The sequence below is a fragment of the Rhipicephalus microplus genome, chromosome 5 (assembly GCF_043290135.1).
Source record: "Rhipicephalus microplus isolate Deutch F79 chromosome 5, USDA_Rmic, whole genome shotgun sequence".
In the NCBI taxonomy this organism is placed as follows: domain Eukaryota; kingdom Metazoa; phylum Arthropoda; class Arachnida; order Ixodida; family Ixodidae; genus Rhipicephalus; species Rhipicephalus microplus.
Window position 1 is genome coordinate 167,481,586 of NC_134704.1, and position 9,894 is coordinate 167,491,479.

General features: G+C 46.5%; 1 long non-coding RNA gene across 1 annotated transcript; it reads left to right on the top strand.

Moving 5' to 3' along the window:
- Positions 1–853: 853 nt before the first annotated feature.
- On the top strand, positions 854–3,811 carry LOC119173326 (uncharacterized). Its single transcript, XR_005110041.2, has 2 exons — positions 854–938; positions 3,635–3,811. It is a non-coding gene; the product is annotated as an uncharacterized LOC119173326 (long non-coding RNA).
- Positions 3,812–9,894: the final 6,083 nt, after the last annotated feature.

Here is a 9,894-nt window from a genome sequence, read left to right on the forward strand (position 1 = left end):
TTATACACATGTCTGCGTTAGGCATTTGCTCCAGTCAAGAAAGGCAACAACTTGTTGCAAAATAACGTATCACAGAAATGCGTACTTTAATGGGGAGTATTCAAATAATCTTTTTTTAATGCTTTTTAAAAGCATGTTGAAGCAGGACTGAATCATGCGTGATAATGTATTTTGGTACTTACCAATACTGATCTTGCAATGAGTTCAGAGAAAAACTTATGTTGTGTACGTGCCTTGTGTAATATTTTAAATCTTCCCGTTAAAATGAGACGTGTTGTCCTTAGTAGTAGTAGCTGTATAAATAAACAAAGACATCATCCCCATCATCAGCCTGACTACGCGCACTGCAGGGCAAACGCCTCTCGCATAATATGGCAATCAACTATTTCAGGTACTTTCTGCTACCACATTATACGTGCGAACTTTTTAATCAGAATGGCCCACCTCACTTTCTTTCTTCTACTCGCGCATCGTTCTGGTACGCAGTACCTAATTACGCAATCGAAACCTCGAGGCTTAGAGAAGGGTTCAGCTTCAGTTGAGACGACGCAGAGAGCTGCGGAAAAGAAAATCGTAGGGGCAACCTTAAGAAACAATCAGAGAGCAGAGTGCGTCAGTGAACAAACCGGTGTTAAGGATGTCAGTATTGAAATCAAAAAGAAATGAACACGGGTCGGGCACGTAGCGCGTAGGTAGCATATGCGCTGTTTATTAACGGCAACTGACCATTATATTCCCCGAGAAGGCAAACAATACATATACTCGAATATGTTTTGGTATAATAGTGGAAACATACTAAAGCAGATTTCATATCTTTCTAAGAGAATGAATAGTATCTGCGACTCATACAATAACCGATTTTTACCTTATTGCAGTTGAAGCAAACATGAACCGTGTCTTCGGAAAGAACCTGCTAGGGGCCGTTGTCATCGCTATAGGTATTGCTGTTGAATTCATTTTAGCCGGTCAATTGCTAAAGAGAACGACTTCTTTGTAACTGAAAGTCCCCGTTACCCTCATCTGTGTAGGGAAAAAGCATATGTATACCAAAACAACGTATGTTTTAGGTAAACTTTCTGGTAGTGCTGCAGTTTTCTTTCCTTAGAAAGCATAACTGAAAAGGCCTTTACAGTTTTTGTGACATGTGCTGCATTTGTTTCAAATGAAAACAATACTAATACTAAAACTGAGTATTATTAGGCTTTTATTTGTTGAAATAAGGGAGCGATACACAAAAAAATGGCCCCGTACCTGCATGTTACGCTGCGAATGTCGTCGAAGGACGAAATTTTTGCGTCTAGAAATTGAACAAAATGTTTATTCGATGTTGTGTGCGAGAAAATTGGTGAATGGTATTCTGTAGGCGCTGTGTTAGAGCGGCTCGAACATGCAGCGGAGGCGAAAGAGTGCATTGAGTCACGTCACACGTGAGTCATTGATGCTATCTGGCAGTTATTTTGGGAAACGAAGCGCACGGCATGCGCACCCGTCTCGGAGGCGATAATGTGTAGAATGCAAGGCGACGGCTTGGCGCAACCACCGTGTCGTTTTGGCAAAGCGGTGGAAACGCCATTTCGTGGAAGCGTTGCATTGTCAGCGCAGCGTGATAAAGACAATGATTCTTAGAATTACTTATGTGTAATTTATCTAGTATAAAGTCACACATACAGAATATTGACGTGTTGTTGTGGTGCCTTAGATATGCAATATAATTGCTTTTTATTTGAGAATCGCACGACTATGAACGCTGAATCTTGAGCAATATTGGTGGGCGCTGCGCATGGGGTCGGCCGTTTGAAGTATCGTTTGATGCCATTCGGAGTATCGTTAAGGGCAGACAAACAGACAAGTGTACAGACAGACAGACCAAAAATGTGTCCTCGAAGGTCTCCAAGAAAGACTGTCGTCTTTAAATGGAAAGGCACAAAGGTTATCCAGGTGGTGCACTAATTGCAACCCAATGCGGGGGCCTGCTGATGCTTATTAATGCCTCTTCTGGCAGAGCCTGGCAGACAGCAGTGTTTGGTTCTACAACAATTGCTGCTGCGTCATCTGCTTCTGGATTTATCCCTAGGTAACAAATCGAACACGTTAGGTGATTGTAGCGTCATGGTCTACCAGAGATCTTAGAATAAAAAAGAACTCGCACGTTAGATTGAATGTAGCAGGGCATCGAAGCGTTAGTACTTATTGTTGATTTTATTTATATTTGGGATTTATGTCTTGAAACCACCATATGATTATGAGAGATGCCGTAGTGGAGGGCTCCGGAAATTTGTCCCCCTGGGGTTTCTTAACGTGCACCTATAGTTATTACCATTCTACAATAGACGCAAAAGCGAAATACATCGGTGTGTCTGCACCGAAATAAGAGACTAATTTATTGCGCAGCAGCATGCTTACAAATATGTTCTTATGAAACGCCAGGTATACAATACCTTTATAAACAAATACGACATAGTAGTTTGTTCAAATTGTGTTTTGCTTTTATGCCAAAATGGGTTGTGTAGTACATTAAAATACGTTGCAGTATGATGGACTCGTTCTCTTGCAAATAAACTTAATCAACATTCACATTAGGTATACATACCACTTCCACTAAGAATAGCAATCGTATAGGCCTGTTCATTGAAGTTGTAACATGGCAAACAGGAATGCCGAAATGGGGTGGAGTTCTTTTCAACGTTCAGTTGTGCTCGTATATTAACAATACGTAAGCCATACTCAAGCTCAGAAATTTGGTACTTCATTATGAGTACAAAAACTCGTTATTTATGTTTTTATTTACTGCAAACGCTTGTTGCAAGCTTTCTGCAGGCATGAGTTGCTTGGAGTGCATTTTACAGAATGTTTCGTGATTGACCAAATACAGGTGGCCAGATTCGACCAAAACATACACTTGGGAAAACTAAAATAAAATACGGCGACCAAACAAACATCAAAAAGGCTCAATAGAGACTTAAAACTCATATGTAACAACACAATTATATGTTGCTTAACTATAAGCCACAGCTATGGCACTTTTGTGGCATTATCTTTCATAATTTATCTTATATGTGACGCCGCAGATGGGTAAGTATCCGTAGGAAAGTTTAACCATTTTTAGCGTTTTCTCAATAATTGTCGGAGCACACCTAGCAAGATGTAGGTCAATTACGAAAGTGCATTTACAAGTGGTTGTACAGAAGTACTTTTGGCACTGTCTTGCGATTTCTCAGGTTGTGACGTTGTTTAAGGAAAATGAAAGTTCTTGCACAATTCATCAATGACACTTTTTTTTTCATAGTACTGCACACGCCAACAGTTACAGTATAATAGGGCTCAGGCCTCCTGCAGCTTATGCTAATTCACGAAAAGGCAATTATTGGATCACCATTCATGGACTGCACAAAACTATTTTTAATGTAGAGTTCGTATCTGCAATTTCAAAGACTGAAAGTTTTGTTAATCAGTGTAAGAACGCACTTGAAATAAAGTAAAATCGGTCAGCTATTTTCTCCACCACTCTACTGTTTTTTGTCACATGACTCAGCAATTCTCCCGAAACAATTTTGTTTTCTTTACTGCAACGTAACCAAATAGGCCCCCTAAGCTTTATTGGTGTAATTTTAAAAACTCTTTGTTATTGTTTCAGTTATCCTCATCATGACGCCAGCTGACGTGGCCGCTGGTGCATCAGGTGTAGGAGGAAACGATGGCATTGGCGGTGTTGACAAGTAAATCTACAATCATGCCTGGAGCAGCTCTCGCTTGTTGGCACGCTACTGAAAGCTCATGGGAATTTAATAAATAGCGTTTTCCATAAAAATGCTGAGGTTTGATGTTCATTTACCGGAAAAGCATGCGATACTTCATCGCCATCGTCACACGCCATGAGAGATTTGAAATCCTTTCCTACAGTTTCTGTCGGCTGTGATATACTCTCAACAGCCCAGCCGCCGATGGTGCTGTTGGCAATTGTGGTACGCTGCCCTATTGCAAAAACAGCGTGATGCCAAAACGTTTTCTGGCACTGGCACACACTGGAGACCCTGATACACGTTCGTCTTAACTGGCACTTCACTGGGGGCACTAGGAAAAAGCTGTGTCGCAATGGTAAGGGCGTTGGTTCAACCGCCGTGATGCAGGTGCGCATTGCGAAGCGCTGGAAGCACTGAAATTTTCACTGGCAAGCGCTGGTGAATACTGGAGCACGCACTGTTTCACCCAGCGCAGCCTCAGCGTGCATGTTACTGTATCCTGTGCCGTGGTATGTTTCAGTGTCGTTGAATATAAAACGCTTGATTCCATGGCAGGAAGATATGCTACCCTAACACATGCTGGTGGTGGTGGTGGTGGTGGTGGTGTTGCAGCAGGCGGGGTTAGCCTGGCCTGCATGGCCGGCAATTGTTCCGCCTGAGCCTCTCCTGAATTCGGAAAATGTCACCACGTGTCAGACAGTCCAGTGTCACGCAGGAAGACAAACAAAATTCGTTGCACGTTCATCCTAGTTGCCGCGGGTTCTTCAGGAAAGTTGACGTCATCAACTGTCCGTTGCCTATGACAGCCTTTTCGCAAAGTGCGGATCATCGCTGCTCTTTGCACATGAAACTGTGGGCAAAGCCAAAAGAAATGCTCAATATCCCCGATGTCACCACAGAAGGCACAGAACAGGGAAGCGTATCTCCCAGTCTTGAATGACCAGGCCGGGGTGTATGCGGAGCTGGTTCTTATGCGGTACAACAGCGTCGCTTCTTCACAAGAAAGTCCATGAATTACACATGCTAGGTGTGGAAACTTGTAGATCGCCTTGAAATGATTGCGTATCACATTTTTGTTGTTCTGGTAAGTCTTGGGAGTTCTTACTTTTGGAAACGATGTACGTGCTTCGCATGCAAGGTCATCAGCCTTTTCATTGCCCTCAAAGCCAACGTGGGATGGGATCCACTGGAACTTGATATTAAAACTCTTGCCATTTAGGTGTTTGATTAGTGCCAGAGATTGCCTGGTGAACGTTTCTTGAGGTAGTCCACGGTGCAGTCTTTGTAGCGCCGATTTGGAGTTCGTCAGCACTACAACATCTCGTGCAGAAAAAGATCGCAATTTTCTAAAAGCCGCCATGATTGCAGTGCTTTCTACCGTTGTGGACAAAACCACGCGATTCAGGCGGCCCGAACATGACACGCCAAGGCAGGGTATGCAGAAAGCCGCTGCGCAGCTATCCATTTTTGTGCACACTGATTCGTCGGTGTGCACTTGTAGGTGGCTTCGGTACATGGTGCCCAAGTGGTCCAGCGCAAGAAATTTTGCTTCCGCGGCTGGAATGGTGTGCTTCGCTGTAGATTGGGTACGCTGAAGTTACACGTGACATCCACAAAAGACCATGGCGGATCCATAGGGCGCCGTTTAGGCAGTTTCAAGCCTAAATATCGATACTGAGCATACGTAATTTTTGCGGTGCTGATTGATTGATATGTGGGGTTTAACGTCCCAAAACCACTATATGATTATGAGAGAGGCCGTAGTGGAGGACTCCGGAAAGTTAGACCACCTGGGGTTCTTTAACGTGCACCCAAATCTGAGCACACGGGCCTACAACATTTCCGCCTCCATCGGAAATGCAGCCGCCGCAGCCGGGATTCGAACCCGCGCCCTGCGGGTCAGCAGCCGAGTACCTTAGCCACTAGACCACCGCGGCGGGGCCAATTTTTTGCGGTGCTTGTACGTAGCGCAACAACAATAATGAACCTTTTTCGCATATGTCCCCACGTAAACTGGGCATACTCGCATCATCCGTATATTGCTGTAACGATTATAAATTGCAGTGTTTGTAAGCCTGGAGCAGCACGCCACTCCTAACAGAAACAAGAAATTGTTTATGCCGCAAAGTTGACGAAACGTAAATGAGCTCTCTCGATCGCTTCGCAAGGTGGTGGAGGCGAAAAAAAAAGCTGTCGTTCAATTCCGCCACACCACATAAATGCATGTCTGGTCATGCTTATCTTTCCACTTACTTCAAGTAAGAGTTAGAAATGTTCCGAAGCTCATATGCACAATCTTCAACCAAACCAACTCACCGCGTCGAGAGTGGTCTTACCCAGTGCCCAGCCCAGCGAGCATTAAACCTGTCGTGCCGGCTGTGTTGGTATATATGTTACCAGCGCTTCTTGCATCATGTACACACAACTTTAAAGGGTCAGAATAACTGTAAACTATAGTTTTGACATCCATGAATCTAAAATACTATTTGTCTTGTGTCGATGTTGGCACAACGAGCGCTGGCAATCAAACGTCGCGCTTTCAGCTGCGCAGGCTGTCACCGAAAACTGCCGGCGGAACTTAGCCGGTACTTCTCCGACTGATATGTAACAACACGCAACTTTCAATCGGTAATTTTATACGCCTTCGTGAACTGACTCCCTGAAATTCGTTTTCAGCGGATTGCGTTGGTATTTCTATAGGTGTTTTTTTCTTAATTGTTGGTATTGATGTAACTGCATGTATCTGTACACTGGCACGCCCAATGTATACTGCCAGCGGAGGCAAGAAAAACGGCTGTGGCTCGCCATCGGCTCTCCGTAAATGCATTTCTGTCATTCATTGACCTTTTTCTTACATCAAGTACAGTTTAGGTAAGAGTTAGAAATATATCGACAGCTGAAATGTAGAAACTTCAAACATCAAAACTCAGCTGCTTCAAAAGCAGCCTTACCCAGTGCCCCGTCCCAGCGAGGCCTATGGTGCCGCCCGCATCGGTGTACGTAATAGCGTAGCGTGTAGCGTAGTCTGTAATAAAGGCTATCCATTTGTTTCCCAATGTTGATGTGGGAAAAGGACCAAGCAGGTCTAGCCAACACGGTAAAATGGTTCCGCGGGTATGTCAATTGGTTGAAGATGGCCAGCGGGTAGCAGCGACGGTGTTTTGCGACGTTGTCATAGGTCACACGTGGCAACGTATTGGCGTACCGTACAAGCAAAGCCTGGCAAGAAAAAACGGCGCCGGACGCGCTCATACGTGCGAGATATGCCAAGGTGTCCAGCCGTGAGAGCGTCATGAAGTTCGGTGAGAACACAGCGGCGCAAATGCTTAGGCACCACAATGAGAAGGTCGGGCTCGTCTGGTCGGAAATTGCGACGGTATAGCACACCCTTTTGAATGACAAAGTAGCGGACGGAAGCATCATTTGTAAAGGATTCCATACGGCTGATGATGTCAGGCAGCTCTGGATCACGCTTCTGTTCTTCCCCAATATTAAGGAAGTCGGACAATGACAAGATAGAGTTCTCCGTGGGCTCGTCAGTGTCCTCAGGATCGTCGACAGGGTAGCGGGAGAGGCAATAGGCATCATGGTGTAGGTGGCCAGATTTGGAGACCACCGAAAAGGAAAACTCTTGCAGGCGCAAAGCCCAGAGATCAATGCGGCCTGATGGATCTTTCAGAGAGTTGAGCCATCAGAGTGCGTGGTGGTCGGTAACTATCGAAAAAAGGCGTCCGTGTAGATAAGGTCAAAATTTCACGACCACCCATACAAGCGCCAAGCACTCACGCTCTGTTATCGAATAGTTACGCTCAGTGGCGGATAGGAGGCGGTTGGCATAAGCAATAACGCAATCATGGCCATGTTGTATTTGAGCCAGCACTGAACCAGCACTGCCCACTTGCGTCTGTACGGATTTCCGTAGGGGCAGCAGGGTTGAAGTGTGCCAGAATCGGAGGGGTTGTAAGAAGAGCGACGAGAATCGAGAACGCAGAAGCCTCTTCGAAGCCCCATGAAAATGGGACTTCTTTCTTGAGGAGCTGCGTAAGCGGCCTCAATATGTGCGCAAAACTTTTCACGAAGCGTCGGAAATAGGAGCATAGTTTGATAAAGCTGCATACATCCTTCGCAGATGGTGGTACAGGAAAGTTTTTGACGGCGCTGATTTTTGCCGGGTCTGGTTGTGTACCCTTGGCGTCTACTAAATGGCCAAGCACTGTGATTTGATGGGATCCAAAGTTACATGTGGATGAGTTGAGCTGCAGGCCAGTGCGACGAAAGATTCCCAGGACGGCTGAGAGGCGCTCCATATGAGTTTCAAATGTTGGTGAAAAGACGATGACGTCGTCCAAATAGCAAAAACAGGTAAACCATTTGAATCCTCTGAGCAGGGAGTCCATCATTCGTTCGAAGGTGGCTGGAGCGTTACAAAGGCCGAAGCTAGGACATGACCTTAAACTGATATAGGCCATCGGGGGTGATGAATGCCGTCTTTTCACGGTCCATTTCCTCTACCTCTATCTGTCAGTAGCCGGAACGAAAGTCTATGGAAGAAAAAGTGTGGGACCCGTAGCGACAATCAAGGGCATCATCTATTCGTGGTAGAGCGTAGACGTCTTTTCAGTAATTTTGTTTAGGTGTCGATAATCCACGCAGAAACGCCATGCACCGTCTTTCTTGCGGACTAGCACTACAGGAGAAGCCCAAGGACTGCAGGATGGCTCAATGATGTCCTTGGCGAGCATTTTGTCGACCTCACTTTGGATGATGTGACGTTCGGCCGTCGACACCCGATATGAACGCCTATGAATAGAATGCTCTTTACCAGTGTTTATGCGGTGGATCATACTGGTAGCTTCACCCAACGGACGGCCGCTGATGTCAAAAACGTCGATGTAGGACAGCAGAAGCCGGGGGAGGTTATCAGTCTGCCACGGCGTTAAGTTGTAAGCGATCACCGAAGTAATAGCGCTGTCGGAGCAAGTGGCAGATCGATGCTGAGCGTGGGGGTCAGAAGGGGCGGCCATTGCGTAAACATCTACCGCATTGTCTTCTAAGGTGTAGAGCAATGCCAAAGAGATCCCATGTGGCAAAACCTGAGGTGTCAAGCTAAAGTTGACAACTGGGAGGCACGTATTATTTTCTGCGATGGACAGAATGGTGTGCGGTAATGTAATTGATTGATTTGTGGGGTTTAACGTCCCAAAACCACTATATGATTATGAGAGACGCCGTAGTGGAGGGCTCCGGAAGTTTCGACCACCCGGGGTTCTTTAACGTGCACCCAAATCTGAGCACACGGGCCTACAACATTTCCGCCTCCATCGGAAATGCAGCCGCCATAGCCGGGATTCAAACCTACGACCTGCGAGTCCGCAGCCGAGTACCTTAGCCACTAGACCACCGTGGTGGGGCATGCGGTAATGTAATGCCACGGCTTATGAGGACATCGGTGATAGGGGTCAGAACATAGTCACCGTCGGGAACTGGTGGTATTGAGACGAGCTCTATGTAGGTCAGTCTTTGTGGAGGGAGGCGCGTGTGTCGCGTTGTGCGGAGGCGACTCGGCCGTTGTGCAAGAGGTTCTGTTGCGGGAGAGTGTAGACGGAGCGTACTGGTTCAACAGTCTATGAGGGCAGAATGCGCGGACAGGAAGTTGAAGCCTAAGATTACGTCGTGGGGGCGTTTACCAAGGACGGAAAAGAACAACTGTGTGTCGATCCGCAATGCTCACACGAGTGGAGCTCATTCCGATAGATGCTACTCCACCATTCGCAACACGGATGAATTGAGTGGTCGCAGGTGTAAGAACCTACTTGAGCTTGCGGCGAAAATCACTCGTCATCACGGAAAGATTGGCGCCGGTGTCAACAAGAGCAGTGCCATGTACGCCGTTTACTAGTACGTCTATGAGTTTTCGTTTAGTCGTTATCGTCAAAAGAGGATTTTCGGTCAGTCCGCGCGATGGAGCGCCACGTCTGGGGGCTGCAACGGTTAGTTTTCCGTCGGGAAACCTCGTGGGAAGGCGGGGAAAGATGGTCGGCGGGGCTGTGGAGAACGAGACTGGCGACGTTGGGGGGATGGAGAGCGGGAGTAGCGGGGTTCAGAGGCAGGTTCCTGGGCAAAATGGTCACGGCCGGTCTCATGGCGATAGGCA